The sequence below is a fragment of the Bos indicus x Bos taurus genome, chromosome X, assembly GCF_003369695.1.
Source record: "Bos indicus x Bos taurus breed Angus x Brahman F1 hybrid chromosome X, Bos_hybrid_MaternalHap_v2.0, whole genome shotgun sequence".
In the NCBI taxonomy this organism is placed as follows: domain Eukaryota; kingdom Metazoa; phylum Chordata; class Mammalia; order Artiodactyla; family Bovidae; genus Bos; species Bos indicus x Bos taurus.
In genome coordinates, this window is record NC_040105.1 from 142,458,911 (window position 1) to 142,473,319 (window position 14,409).

Consider the following 14,409-nt stretch of genomic DNA (forward strand, 5'->3'; position numbering starts at 1 on the left):
CTTCGGCTGCAATTTCTTATCGGCCCTTTTGCTGTGTGGAATAAGCAGTGGACACAATAGATTTCTTTATGTAATTTATTGCAGTAATTATTGTCTGAATATGATAAAATTGTTTGCCAAAGCCGACTTTAATTAAAGTTTGCAGAGAAGATTCTTTAATCATGAAAGGAAACAAGTTGGAATGTTGAATTCACAATTGGAATCCCAGTGGTTGTATTATAGCTTAGCAAGTGGGTGAGTTTGGAGTTCAGGGCCCCTTGTCTTTCCTTTCTCAGATTGTCTTGCTTCTAGTATTCACTGCTCTCATGCTGCCTGCTTTGGCATTCCACCAGAGCTTGTCCTTTCCAAAACGTACCTCTAGTGCCAAAATTATTTCCTGCCACTGTGAAAATGCCCAGGCCCCCAGTTCCTTGATCTCAGCCAGCAAGAGATAAGGGATTAGAGACAGAGCTGAAAGAAACCTTGAAAAGCAAATTATTTGAATTTATTGATTGGGAAACTGAGGCTAGAGTGGCATGGTTACTTGCTGAAAGTTCATAGTGGAGCTGGAGTTCAAATACATTGAGGAGTGATTTAACCAAAATGAATCTTAGCTTCCTCCCCTGTGAAATGGAAATCAGGATATTTACTGAGGTTACTATGAGGATCAAATATGACTAAATGAAAATGCTTTGAAAACTCCTGTTCATTTTGGTTGTTCTTGTTCAGTCGCTAAGTCCTGTCTGACTCTTTGCGACCCCATGGACTGCAGCATGCCAGGCTCCCTGTCCTTCACTATCTCCTGGAGTTTGCTTAATTTTTTAAATTAAGCTATGCTGCTTTACCTTATGCTAAGGGTTAATAACTAATAAATGTTAGCATTGGATCTTCCAAAAGGGATCTGCATTTTGAAAGAGAGGATCCCAAGGACACATCTAAGCCTAGAGGGAAAACATGGACAGAGAAGCATTCTGGGTGCCCCTCAAAGCACTTAGCCAGGCAAAGCCATATATTTTAGGAGTAAGAACAAAACCTGTTTTCAGAGGCCAGGGAGCTAAGAACTTTGTAAAGAACCTGAAAAACTGTTCACACAGTCATTCTAGCATCTAGGGTGGGGTTTGATTTCATTAGCTTAAAAGGCCCCTTTAATACTGAAGTTGTTGTGTGATTCCAACTGATTCATTTTTATAACATATAGCTTTTCTTCAGACACCATAATTTAAAAAAATAACATGAATCCCAATGTTCATTGCAGTGCTATTTACAATAGCCAAAACATGAAAGCAACCTAAATGTCCATCAACAGATGAATGGATTAAAAAGATGTGGTGTGTACACACATATATACACATACACACACATAATGGAATATTATTACTTGGCCATAAAAAAGAATGAAATAACGCCAATTGCAATAACATGGATGGACCTAGAGATTATTATATTAAGTGAAGTAAGTCAGACAAATATTATATGATATAACTTATATGTGAAATCTAAAGAAATAATACAAATGAAATTATTTATAAGACAGAAAAAGATAGACATAGAAAACAAACTTATGGTTACCAAAGGGTAAAGGAGGGAGGGATGAATTAGGAGCTCGAGATGAATAGATATATACTCCTATATATAAAATAAACAAGGACTTACTGTATAGCACAGGGAACTATATTCAATATATTATAATAACGTATAATGGAAAAGAAAGTAACACAATATTGTAAGTCAACTTCAATTAAAAAAAAGACATCAGAGTGTTGCAGGTCAGGATTAGGAGGGTGGGAAGCAGGTTATTCTAGACTTTGTACCAAAGGCATAGAAGTGTTGGCGACCATGGATCATTTGAAAAACAACAGGGAGTTTTTGACCTGAAGCGTACAGTGCTCTGTGGTGGAGGTGGAACCACTGGAAATGAGGCTGAGGCCAGATCCCCGAGGATTTTATATATGCTTTGCCATGGGTTTTGGATCTTATCCTGAAAGCAAAGGAGAGCAGAAAGGAAGTAAAAAAGGATTTGAAGCTGGGATGGGCTTTGAAGTTAGAGTGTGGTGGTGTGATTATATTTGTGTTGAAGGACAACTCTGACTTCTGGTGTAAAATGGATGAGGAGAGGAGCTTTGAGGGGCCAGCTAGGAGGGCGCAAGGCTAGAGGCAAGGGGCCAGGTTAGGAAGCTCTTTGGCACTTGTGAAAACAGCATGGGAACCAGAGCAAGGCAGTTAGGTAGCAAGCAGGAATGTAGAAATATTTAGGACAGAATTAGCAGGCAAAGAGGTCTCCATAGAAGAGAGTGAAATTAGCACCCCCCTCCTGAATCAAAACTCGATGACATTTACCAGCTAATGAAGTAGGAAACAGTCTTGTGATAGCAGAAGTGAGATATAGCCCCCGGGGTGAGTTGACAACAAATGTAATACGCACTGGCCATGTGATATGGCAGCCAAGAAAGCAAATGCCATCCTTAAGAAGCTAGAGGAGAAGAATCTAGTGTCTGGACAAGGGACAAGATGGTGCAGAAGGGTCTGTGCCCTGGGGTTGTGGAGGGGTGGGAGGGAGGTTAGACCCAGTTCCAGCCTTCTACTTTTGAAAGATATAAAGGAATTGGCTTAAACTGAAAGCAGAGCCTTGAACCTGGGTCTCTGGAGTAGACTCTAGTCTGGTAGAATTGTGGGACCAGATTTTTCTTCAAATTGTTGGACCACCATTGGGAAGAGGGGCAAATTTAGTTTTGTGTGAAGTTACCAGGGGGCTCTGAGAAGGCGATGGCACCCCACTCCAGTACTCTTGCCTGGAAAATCACATGGACGGAGGAGCCTGGTGGGCTGCAGTCATGGGGTCGCGAAGAGTCGGACACGACTGAGAGACTTCCCTTTCACTTTTCACTTTCATGCGTTGGAGAAGGAAATGGCAACCCACTCCAGTGTTCTTGCCTGGAGAATCCCAGGGACGGGGGACCCTGGTGGGCTGCCATCTACAGGGTCACACACAGTCGGACACGACTGAAGTGACTTAGCAGCAGCAACTAGGGGGCTGGTTTCACTTGGCCTCAAGCTATGAGGCAGAGACACAAGCAGCAGTCTGTGGGGCTAGTGCGTTCTTGTCACTGGAAGTTGTTCAGACTAGAGGGCAGGGACCCTGTACGTGGGAAAAGAAAACCCAAAACCCAAAGCGAAACCAACCAGTGCGAGGGTAGAGTCAGTGCGACCTTCGAGGTTCCTGCTGACCCTGTGATGTGTAAGTTCTGGCCAAGCGGGTGCACATTTCTCAGCAGTCTTGCCTCAGGGATGAATGAGGTGCATGGTACCTCTCCCGATCGCTTTCTTATACTACTTTATTCAAAGCAACTGGCTCGCGTCGCGGTCTGCAGACCAGGTGAGTTGCAGGCTCTAAATCGCTGTAACTTCGTTCAGGGGTGGGGGGTTGGGGGAGCCCGGCAAAGCCTTGCAATCCTCAGGAGCAACCGCACCGTGGGATAAACTTTGGCTCGGGCTCTGCCGCACGAGAGGGGCGGGGCTACTTGAATTGATTCTCAGGAGAAGGCGATTGGCCCCCGGGGAATCCAAGGGGCGGGACTAGTCTATTGTTGCCATTGGTCCTGAGGGCAAGTTGAGGGATGGCAGCGAGGGGGGCGGAGTCCATGAGGGAAGGCAATTGGCTAGGCTAAAGCCCACCAAGGGGAGCTGGCCGGCAGGCGGGCGAGCCTGAAGCCGGGAGTCCGCAGCCAGTAGCCGGGAGGCGGCTGCGCGAGCTCGCTGGGGCTTCGGCGGGGCGAGGGGCGCACGGGGCGTTGGCACCGGGACGCGCGCTTGCGTCGCCGACTTGGGTGCAGCGGGGACGCTTCTGCTCCCCGTGCGCTCGACGCGAGCCACTCAACAGCTGGCCTCGCGGGCTACAATCGTAGGAAGCGACTGGGAGCTTTGCCGGTCGAGACTGCGGCGATTGGAAAGACGCGGTGGCAGTAGCGGCAACCGGGGTACGCCAGCAGAGACCCGGGTGGAGACGCAGCAGCACCCCAGGATCCCGGTAAATGCCCTCCGCTCTGCTTGCAGAGCGGCAGCCACGTCCCGCTGCGTATCGGTGGGCCGGCCGGCCTGGCCTACGGGAGCTGGGAGCTGGGTGCCTGTAGACAGGGCCACGCGGGACCCACGGCGAGGATTGGGGAGGGGATGCTCAGGAGGCCTGGGTCGCTCCGCCTGCCCCTGCAGAGTCAGGGTTCCCAGAGATGCGCCGGGGCTCTTCCCCTGGTCCTCTCCTTTCACCCTAGACCTTGCCGCACCTCCCCCGGCCGTGGCGCCGCACTAGGGTCGGCTGTGGCACCCACGCCAGAGCTCGCTTCGGCCGCCGAGGTCACTCGAGGCATTCCCCTGGGGTACGCTGACAGTGGCGTCTCACTAGTGGGAACTAAAGGTGCCCTCTCCGGTACCATCCACAGGCCAAAGGCCGGATGCTCAGCTTCACCCCCGGCTCCGGTGCACTCCTCCAATTAACCAGCAGCCGGGCGCCGCCGCCCCCGCCCCCCTGTGACCCGGTCCTGGGCTTCAGGGATTTGTCAAGAGTCTCGCTAGAGGTTTCCAGCGCGTGTGGAATCAAACTGTCCCCAACCTGACTGGTACGACAGGGCCCACCCATGGCACGGGGTTCTGAATTTGGGTTGGGGGGAGTGGGGCCAGGGAAGAGCAGTTTGGAGAGGCCCAGGCGGTAGGAGAAACCGCTGTCGCCGAACGCGAAGTCAGGTAGTCTTGGTGCGTGGGACTCACCTCTTCTTTACACGTGGTCTCCTGCACTTGGCGATTTTATTTAAAGCCAGCCGTTACTGGAGAACTTTTGAATGTTGCTAACTCCGAGGAGTGAGTTTTATTGGAACACTGGATTCCAGCATGAGGACTGGTCACCCTTTTGACTTTTCCATTTTCTCTGCATCTTGTCTAGATTAGGACTAAGGTCTCAAAGATCAGGCCCATTTTGCTGTGTTCTCTCCTGCCTGCCTCCATCTAACTTTGGAACGTCATTCTGTTGAGAGCAAATTTACGCACGGACAGGGCTCAGACTTCATGCTGAGAAAACTACTCTTTGGGATAGTATAGTTGGGGTCTCTCCAGTTCTGTTTTGTTTGTTTGTTTGTTTGCTTTTTAAAGAATGTGACATTCCAGTAGTCACATTTTTCTTTGCTCCGTTTCTCTGTTTGGGTGGGAGGAGTCACTCAAAGCATTGAGTAGCTTGAAGTGTGGAATAACGTGCGTGAAGTTATTTTTACCTTGGCTTTTGCTAAGCACAGAGAAAAGTAGCAAGTGGAATAGGCCTGCTGGCACGGGTGTCAGGGGATCCCAGCTATGGTGTAGATCAGAGCACAACTGCAGGTGGAGTAACAGAGCCAAGGTGCGGAACCAGTGAAGACCATCTTGGCTCCTGTGAGGGCACCTGGGCTTTGCATGTGTGGGTGCCTGCGCTAAGTCGCTTCAGTCCGGTCCGACTCTTTGCGACCCCATGGACTGTAGCCTGCCAGGCTCCTCTGTCCATGGGATTCTCCAGGCAAGAATACTGGATTGCATTGCCATACCCTCCTTCAGGGCTTTCCATGTAGTCCTAGCCAGAGAGCACACCTGCAGTGTGGCCCTTTTGTCTGGGTTCCCTGCCATACACTCATGCAAAGAGCGTGGCCTTTGACTGGCTTCATGTGTCATCTTCAGCATCAGAAGGAAAAATGAGGTGCAGAGGTTTGGGAATGTGAAGCTGGCTCGTAGTGGTGGCACTGGTGGTGGTGGTGGTGGTGTGTGTCTGTGTGTGCACACATGTGTGAGGGAGAGAAACTTGTTTCAAATGCTAAAGCAGCTCTCTGCCACCAAGCCTGGCTATGGGTTGTCTTCCCAGCCTGCATTCCTGCTTTTGCTGGAGAGAGGGGTTTTGGCTGAGGTGTTTCAGAGCCAGGGTAGTGTTACTTGTATAATTCTCTTAGTGGCCACGTTGGGCCTGTATCAGTTCTATGTTATAGCCAGCATGCTCCTAAAGCTGTAAGATGCTATGTATTAAGAGCAAGCTGGAGGTTGAGGTAGACCAATGCCTGAGGCACAGTCTGAGCAGATGTGGACCGCATAGAATCCAGTGGTGGTTTGCTCAGAAGAGACACCATAAGGCTGGACCACTTAACAGCAGAAGAAGGCCAACCATAATAATAATATGCATTCACTTTAATTGAGCGTTTATGAGTATTAAATACTTGCATCATTTTTTGTAAACTTGACAATTCTGTAAGGTAGGCATTATTATCTTCTGAAGCTCAGAGAGGTTAGGTAAATCATCCAGCTGGTCAGTGGCAAAGGTGGGGTTTGAACCCGGGTCTGGTTGACACTAGCCCTTGAGCTTGAAAACATTTTACCATTTCATGTCACACAGGAGGTTTCAGAAACCAGGTGGGATGTGAGCAAGGCTTTGAAGGGTGGGGTTTATGTAGGGAGAGAGGACATTTAGTGAGAGGGGTTTGAAGGAACTCGAGGGAGACTGACCTGGCTAGAATGTGGGATGGACACAGGGCATGATTAAATAGAGCTGGTGGGGGTGGGGTTGTGCTCTGAAGAGTCTTGAAAGGAACTTGGGACTTGATGCAGTAAGAATGAGGGCAAGGTTGAGAATTTTTGAGCAAAGACAAGCAGGTCAAAGCCAGTCCTCATTCCTTGGTGTACCCTACCTGCGTCCCCGGGCCTGTCCTTGCCTCACTCTTTCTTGAGACCCTTGCCTAGCTGTCAGTATATTTAACTCTTGTTTTAAAACTTCCTGAAACTTTGGAGAGCACCGGGTACATGCAACCAAGCAGAAGGAGCAAGCTGGGAGTCTGGGGTCAAGTTCAGCCCTAGATGGGTGTGCTTCAGCCTGTACAGTATTTTTTTTTAAGCAATTGAATTAGGGGCTAATGTTGAAAAACCAAAGAGCCTAATAAAAATCAGGATTTCCAGCTTCTCTCTTCTTTTAAAATTTAAAAATTTTTTTAATTTTTTTTTTTTAACACCGAAACATTTTGTATTGCTATGCTATACTATGCTAAGTCACTTCAGTCGTGTCCGACTCTGTGCAACCCCATAGACGGCACCCCACCAGGCTCCCCCATCCCTGGGATTCTCCAGGCAAGAACACTGGAGTGGGTTGCCATTTCCTTCTCCAGTGCATGAAAGTGAAAAGTGAAAGTGAAGTCGCTCAGTTGTGTCCGACTCTCAGCGACCCCATGGACTGCAGCCCACCAGGCTCCTCCATCCATGGGGTTTTCCAGGCAAGAGTACTGGAGTGGGGTGCCATTGCCTTCAATAGTTTCAGGTGAACAGAGAGCTTCTCTTGAAATGCCAGAGACTTGGCTGGGGTTTTGCCCGTGGAAGACAGAACCGTGCAGTGCTGATTGGCTGGGGTCACATCGCCCACATCCTGGGACACACCTGACCTGGTGGGCCCCAGACCCCTACTCCAGGGCAGCAATCCCTCATACAGGAAGATGCTAATTTAGGATTAGCTTCGTGTCTTACTGTGTAATTAGGGAATTGTCAGACCTGCAGAAGGCCCGACTCTGAAATGTGAATATTCTTAACATGCAGGAGTGCTGTGGCCCTGTCTGGGGAAGGGTTACTAACCAGGAACTGAGCGGCATCCTGACGTGGCACCTTTCCTCTGGGCTGGGATTTCGAAGCCTGCTCTGATGGGGTCCCAAAGAGACAGTCTGGCAGGCCTTGCTTGGACTCAGGTTTTGTTCCTGAGAATCTGGGTCAAAATGATGAAAAGAGTTCAGAGGGAAGAAGAACCTACTCGGAGATGGTGACCTAAAAAGCATCGTGTTAAAAAGGTGAATCTGGAAGTCACTGAAGACACTATGTATGTTCTAGGGGGACAGGTACGAGCCATTTCTGTGCTGGTGTTTGGGCTGAGAGGGCTTCTTGGTGCAGGTCTCTACAGGCCCTGCAAGACACTTAGCAGTTCTGGCCCTCTGCTCACGCAGTGACAGCAGTACCTGTCCCTGTGCCAGTTGTTGTGTCAACTACAATCAACGGTAACTATGCCTGTCCCACCACTTTGGAAGGGCACAGTGCTAACACATTTGAAAACCACTGAGGTCTATTCCCAGGAATTCTAACATCCATTTCACGAAGAAGAGTGTTAAACCCATTACCACTTCTCTATGGCCCAGAGTATATCCTGTGCTTCCCATGGTGCTCACCATTTGCTTCTTCAGATTGCAGTGGTCTTAATTTCTTTCTCTTTCTAGACACAGTTCTTTGAGGGTAACTCATCACTGTGGTACTTCCCTGGTGGCTCAGATGGTAAAGTGTTTGCCTGTAATGCGGGAGACCTGGGTTCAATCCCTGGGTTGGGAAGATCCCCTGAAGAAGGAAATGGCAACCCACTCCAGTACTCTTGCCTGGAAAATTCCATGGATGGAGGAGCCCGGTGGGCTATATAGTCCATGGGGTCGCAAAGAGTCGGACACGCCTGAGCGACTTCAATTCACTTCACTTCATCACTGTAGCTTCCAAAGTGTCTTAAACACTTAAATGGAGTAGCTGCTTATAGGTGCACTTAACTGATCTCCACATTCACTGATTAATATTAGTAGCTCTGGGGGCCTTGAAAGAACAACAAGTCTGTTTTAGCATTTCACTATTCATTTCCAGGTGCTATTATTTGTATTTTCAATATGGGAGTAACACTTTTTCTTTAAAAAAAATTGAAGTATAGTTGATTTATAATGTTGTGTTAGTTTCTGGTATACAACAAATTGATTTACTTATATAAATATATTTGTGCATTGTAATATTTTTCAGATTCTTTTCCATTATAGGTCATTAGAAGGTGTTGAATGTAGTTCCCTGTGTTGTACAGTAAGTCTTTGTTGTTTATTTAGATAGTGGTGTGTATCTGTTAATCCCAAGCTCCTAATTTGTCCCTCCCCCTGGCTTTCCCCTTCATTAGCTGTAAGTTTGTTTACAACATCTGTGAGTCTGTTTTGAATGTAGTTGATAAGCAAATTCTTTGCTTCAGGAAAGACTTAGTACTGTTAAATCTCTACCACGTGCCAGGCTCTGTTCTAGGTTCTGAAGAGAAAATGATGAACAAGACACATGCAGTCCCTCCCTACTCTCACAGAACTTCCAAACTGGGGATGGGGGTGGGGTGAGGCAGATAAAAAGCAGATTAACTAGTCCACGTGATCACTTCAGTGTTACAGTGAAAATAAGATGGGTTGCTACACTACAACCTGATGGGAGTGGGGGCAGCCCTGTTTAAAACAGTGTTCTCTGTTGAATCTGAAAAATGGGAAGGAGCCAGCCATGAGAAGAGCTTGGAGGAGAGTGCTGCGGCCAGAACCCAGCATGGGGGCAAAGGCTCTGTGAGGGGTGAACTGTGCTCAAGGAACAGTCAGCAAGGCCAGTGTGGCTGAAACAGAGAGGACGGGGCAGTAGGGGAGAAGGGTAATGGGGTGAAAGAGGTGGGTGGGGGTTGGGTTTAAAGGGAAGCAGTTTAGATTTGGTACAAAGCATGTTGGGGAGCCACTGGAGGGTTTTGAACAGAGGAGCAACACCATCTGAGTTAGGATTTTTTAAAAAAATCATCTTGACTGTTGTGTAGCTTGAACTCTATGGGGGGCAAGGATGGAAGGAGAGAGACCAGCAGGGGCTGTTGCAGTCATTCAGGTTAGAGACGATGGTGGCGTGAACCTGGGGAGTAGCTGAGAAGATGGAGATGGATTTGGAATGTTTGAACAAGGAATGGAGTGGAGGGTATGGGGAGGGAGGAGGGAGGAGGGTTCAGGATGGGGAACACATGTATACATGTGGCGGATTCATTTTGATATTTGGCAAAACTAATACAATTATGTAAAGTTTAAAAATAAAATTAAAAAAAAAAAGGAATGGAGTGGAAACGATCTTGCTGCAGTATTGAATCTGAAAGGAGAGGAGGAAGAATGCCTGGTAGCCTGAGCGCCTGAGTGAAGGGCGGTTCTATTTAGGGAGATAAGAGTTACTGGATTGTGGGGGTGGGGGGTAGTCTGAGGTAGGGAACAGGTTTGGGGGAGGAAAATTAAGGTTGAGGTGCAAATGGGACATTTAGCTTGGAGACATTGAATGGGTGGTTGAATATCAGTGGAGCTCCAGCCTATAGAAAAATTAAATGCAAGTTAGAGCCAGTGTAAGTTGCTATTATATAGTGGCGACTAACAAACGTAGTGGAAATCAGGACTGTGAGGATTCAACCATCCCTCCCCTCCACCTTTCGCCCCTGGCAACCTCAAGTTTGTTCTCAGTCTGTGAGTCTGTTTCCGCTTTGTAAATAAGTTCATTTGGACCATCCCTTCTAGCTTCAACATATAAGCAATATTATATGATATTTCTCTGTCTGACTTACTTCACTCAGTATGACAATCTCTAGTCCATCCACGTTGCTGCTAATGAATAGTTGGGGAGTTTGAGATTGACATGTACATAGTGCTGTTATTTAGAGTGGGTAACCAACAAGGACCTACTGTATGGCATGGGGAAGTCTACTCAATGTTACATAACAGTCTAAGTGGGAAAAGAATTTGAGAAAGAATAAATACTGGGTTGGCCAAAAAAGTTTATTTGGATTTTTCGAAAACCTGAACAAACTTTTTGGCCAACCCAATACATGTATATTTGTGATTGGGTCCCTTTGCTGTGCTCCTGAAGGTAGCACAACATTGTTAATCACTAAACTCCAATATAAAATAAAAAGTGAAAAAGAAACCCAATAAGTGTCCAGCATGAGCAGGGCTGCAAGAAGATCAGGCGTGTTAACACTGGCGTTGGCACGATAAATTGACTTTATCTTTCAGGAGAACAACTTGACAATATGTAATGAGCCATGCACATGTTTTTCTGGCCTTTGACATGGGAACATATTTCGAGGAAACAGTTTTTTAAAAGATTTGTACAAAGATTTCCATTAGTGGTGCTTGTTCTCATACTAGTAGTACAGAGTGGTAGTGGCGCTCTCCTGGAAAAGAAAAAAGAAAGCACAGATTCCAAGGGAAGGGGACTATCTAACCAAATATATAGTAACTCTAAAGAGTTCCTGTAGACTTTCTCTTGATATAGAATTTCTCTCTATATAGAATTTGCTATAGGCACAAAAAGTGAGGAATGTGTTGACTATGTCATTTCTGGAATTGTGATTCAACAGGTGCAAACCCAGATTGTGAAGGCCCGTAAGTACAACTGTGTAAACCTCACATGCTATTCATGCTGAAAATCATAAATATACAGTTGTCCTGGTTTTTCAAACCACTGCATCTGCTTTTGACTTTGTCCCCCTTTCTCCTTGGCAGTGTTTGGTGATCAGGGTGCTATGACACGGAGGTCCACCATGAAGGATTCACATGAATTGTGGCTTCTCCAGTCTTTCCTCCCTTTATCACACTTTTGCCAGAAGGTATTGGAAAGTATCTTCTCCTGCAGGATGTGTATTCAAATAAGTTTCCCTTGGGATTTTAAAAAGGTTGTGAAATACTGTGGCTCTCACAGACTGCTTAGGAGTGCAAAACATGGTCCCATGTAAAGGTCGCTTTTTCCCTGTAGGTGGCGACTCGTGGGCAGGAATCTTGCTGGTAATTTTCAGGTTGTGAAGATGAAACCTGAGAAGCAAAACACTGGTGACTTGACGATATGCAAATAGTATTTCTCACAAAAGTACTCTGACTCTTCAATGAGTGAGGCAGACGTACAGAAGATACTCCAACCACATTCCATTAAATCCCTGATAGCTTTTTTCCCCCTAATATGAAGAAGAGAAAGCAATGTGTCTACTTCAGTAGCATCATAGTAAATTAATAGAAGGTTTAAGGCGGTATTTGGAGAAGGCAATGGCTCCCCACTCCAGTACTCTTGCCTGGAAAATCCATGGACGGAGGAGCCTGGTAGGCTGCAGTCCATGGGGTCGCCAAGAGTCGGACACGACTGAGCGACTTCACTTTCACTTTTCACTTTCATGCATTGAAGAAGGACATGGCAACCCACTCCAGTGTTCTTGCCTGGAGAATCCCAGGGACGGGGGAGCCTGGTGGGCTGCTGTCTATGGGGTCTCACAGAGTCAGACACGACTGAAGTGACTTAGCAGCAGCAGCAGCAAGGCGGTATTCCTAGCTGGAAGTGTCTAGAGAGAGATATTTTGTAACAAAAATGTTCTTGGTGTTGGAAAAGGGGATCAAAGACCAAAAGATTGGTCAGACAGGTGTTCCAACTGCCATGTGCCTATTTTTTTTTTTTTTTTTTTGCCATGTGCCTATTTTAAATAACAGCTCCCTCCCTTGCAACCATGGACTGACTCTCATACTAACAGAGTTGCGTAAATGTATTTGCACTGAAAGTCCTAACACAAACCTTTCTTTAGGTTAATTTAGTGACTGAGCACACACACACACATTTTTTTAATGGAAGTATTGTTGATTTACTATATTGTGTTAGTTTCAGGTGTATAACATAGTGATTCAGTATTTTTTCAGATTCTCTTCCATTATAGGTTATTCCAAGATATCAGGTATAATTCCCTGTGCTATACAGTAAATCCTTGTTGCATATCTATTTTATGTAGTTGTTGATCCCATGCCTCAAATTTGTCCCTCCCCACCTCCCTCCCCACTTTGGTAACCATAAATTTATTTTCTATGTCTGAGTCTGTTTCTGTTTTGTATATATATTTATTTGTATTATTTTTTAGATTCCACATATAAGTGATATTATACAGTGTTAGTATTTGTCTGACTTCTTTCACTAAACATAGTATTCCCTAGGTCTGTCTACATTGCTGCAAATGTCAATATTTCATTCTTTTTATGGCTGAGTAATTGGGTTAATTTATTTTTATTACTCTCAAAAACACTTTGCTTTCCCCAACATTATCACATAAAGGGAACATTCATATGATCTTTTAAAAGAGGGAAACAAAAACAGGAAATTAAGTTGCCGAAAGAGGTGAGTTAACACGAATCCAGTTTTCTTCATTTCAAGATCAAAATTTCCTGTACTAAACCGTACTTTAGAACAGATTTTCTTTGTGCTGGTAGAAGAGATTCTCTCTCAGTAAGACTGCAGTATATCATGGTCACAAATTGGTCATTGCTGTGGATCTCCAAAAAGTCACTTCTTTTATGCCCTGAAAGCCCCCAGAGCCACAATAAGCCCTTTAGGACCATCTTAATTTGAGAATTGAGTCATTTGGTGGATCCTAGATTGGTTGTCTTCCTCTTATTGCAACACTGTGTGCTGCTCGTTTTAATGACGTGATTTAAAGCCTTTTAAGATCAGAGCATATGGTCAGCCTCAGTTTTTAAATTGTTGTTCAGGGGACTTCCCTGGTGGTCCAGTGACAGACTGCATTCCGAATGTAGGGGCCTGGCCTTGATCCCTGGTCAGGGAACTAGATCCCACCTGCCACAAGGGAGGTTGCATGTTGCCACTAAGACCTGGCACAGCCGAATAGACAAATATTTTAAAAAATTATAGTTCGGGTTAATGATGTATCAGAACACCTGAACGTTCATCCATGACCTCTTGACTGAAAAACCAGGGAACTCCTCTATTTGGTCAAGACTTACTGGAATTCTGTACTAGTTGAGAAATTGGAAATTGACTAGGTTGATTTGACCCAAAGACATTTTGGCTGCCTTGTTGACAATGAATATGTCAATATAACTTTATACATCTTAAATGCTGTCAAAATGACTTAACTTTAAGTTTCAGAAGCCTAAAGAAAAAAGGCAGCAAAGGACCACTTTGAAAGAGGATATTGAGTTGTGCAGATGGCCTTATTTTTTTTCACTGTTTTAAAAAAAATGTGCCTCATTCAAATAGCATTCCTAGCACCCTGACAGTGAGTATTTATGAGCGTGAGAAAAAGGGAGAGAAAATGAATGAAACATACTTTGCTCATGACTCAGGTTCTTTTAATGTCATGGTTCTGATCTAAAACACCTGAGGTGTAGCAGAGTCCTCCCTCTGGTATCTTCTGAAATGAGAGAAGGTATTGGAGGAACTTTGCTTGCAGACCCCATAGAATATATTGATTTTTCACTGCAGGTTCAAACAACGGTTTTAGGGAATATCTCAAAACTGATCACTTTTCTCTAGTCTCTTATTCTGCTGCTATTTAGTCAGGTTTGCTACTAGCTATAGAGGCAGGAAGATGGGGCGGACCCATGACTAGAGAAAGCAGCCACGGTTCTCTGAGAAGCTGCTAGAAATGTTCTCGTGTTGAGAACTGGTTGAGTGAAATGCTTTCGTAGAGCTGTGTACACAAGATACTGCTGGAATGTGCACTGTGTAAACATTATTGAATAACTCTAATTTTTGAAGGTTAGAGGAGTTCTCATTTGCCTCTGCAAAGGCATTGAAGAATGAGTGATCTCAGTGGTGTTGTTTTTCATAATAAGGCTAGAAGAGAGA

At 45.6% G+C, this 14,409-nt stretch overlaps 1 protein-coding gene across 1 annotated transcript in view; it reads left to right on the forward strand.

Moving 5' to 3' along the window:
- Window positions 1–3,654: 3,654 nt before the first annotated feature.
- Window positions 3,655–14,409, forward strand: part of LOC113887573 (A-kinase anchor protein 17B) — a 29,020-nt gene continuing 18,265 nt past the window's right edge. The window contains exon 1 of the mRNA XM_027534756.1: window positions 3,655–4,003. The gene's annotated coding sequence lies outside the window, so the exon portion shown is untranslated. The remainder of the gene's footprint in view (window positions 4,004–14,409) is intronic.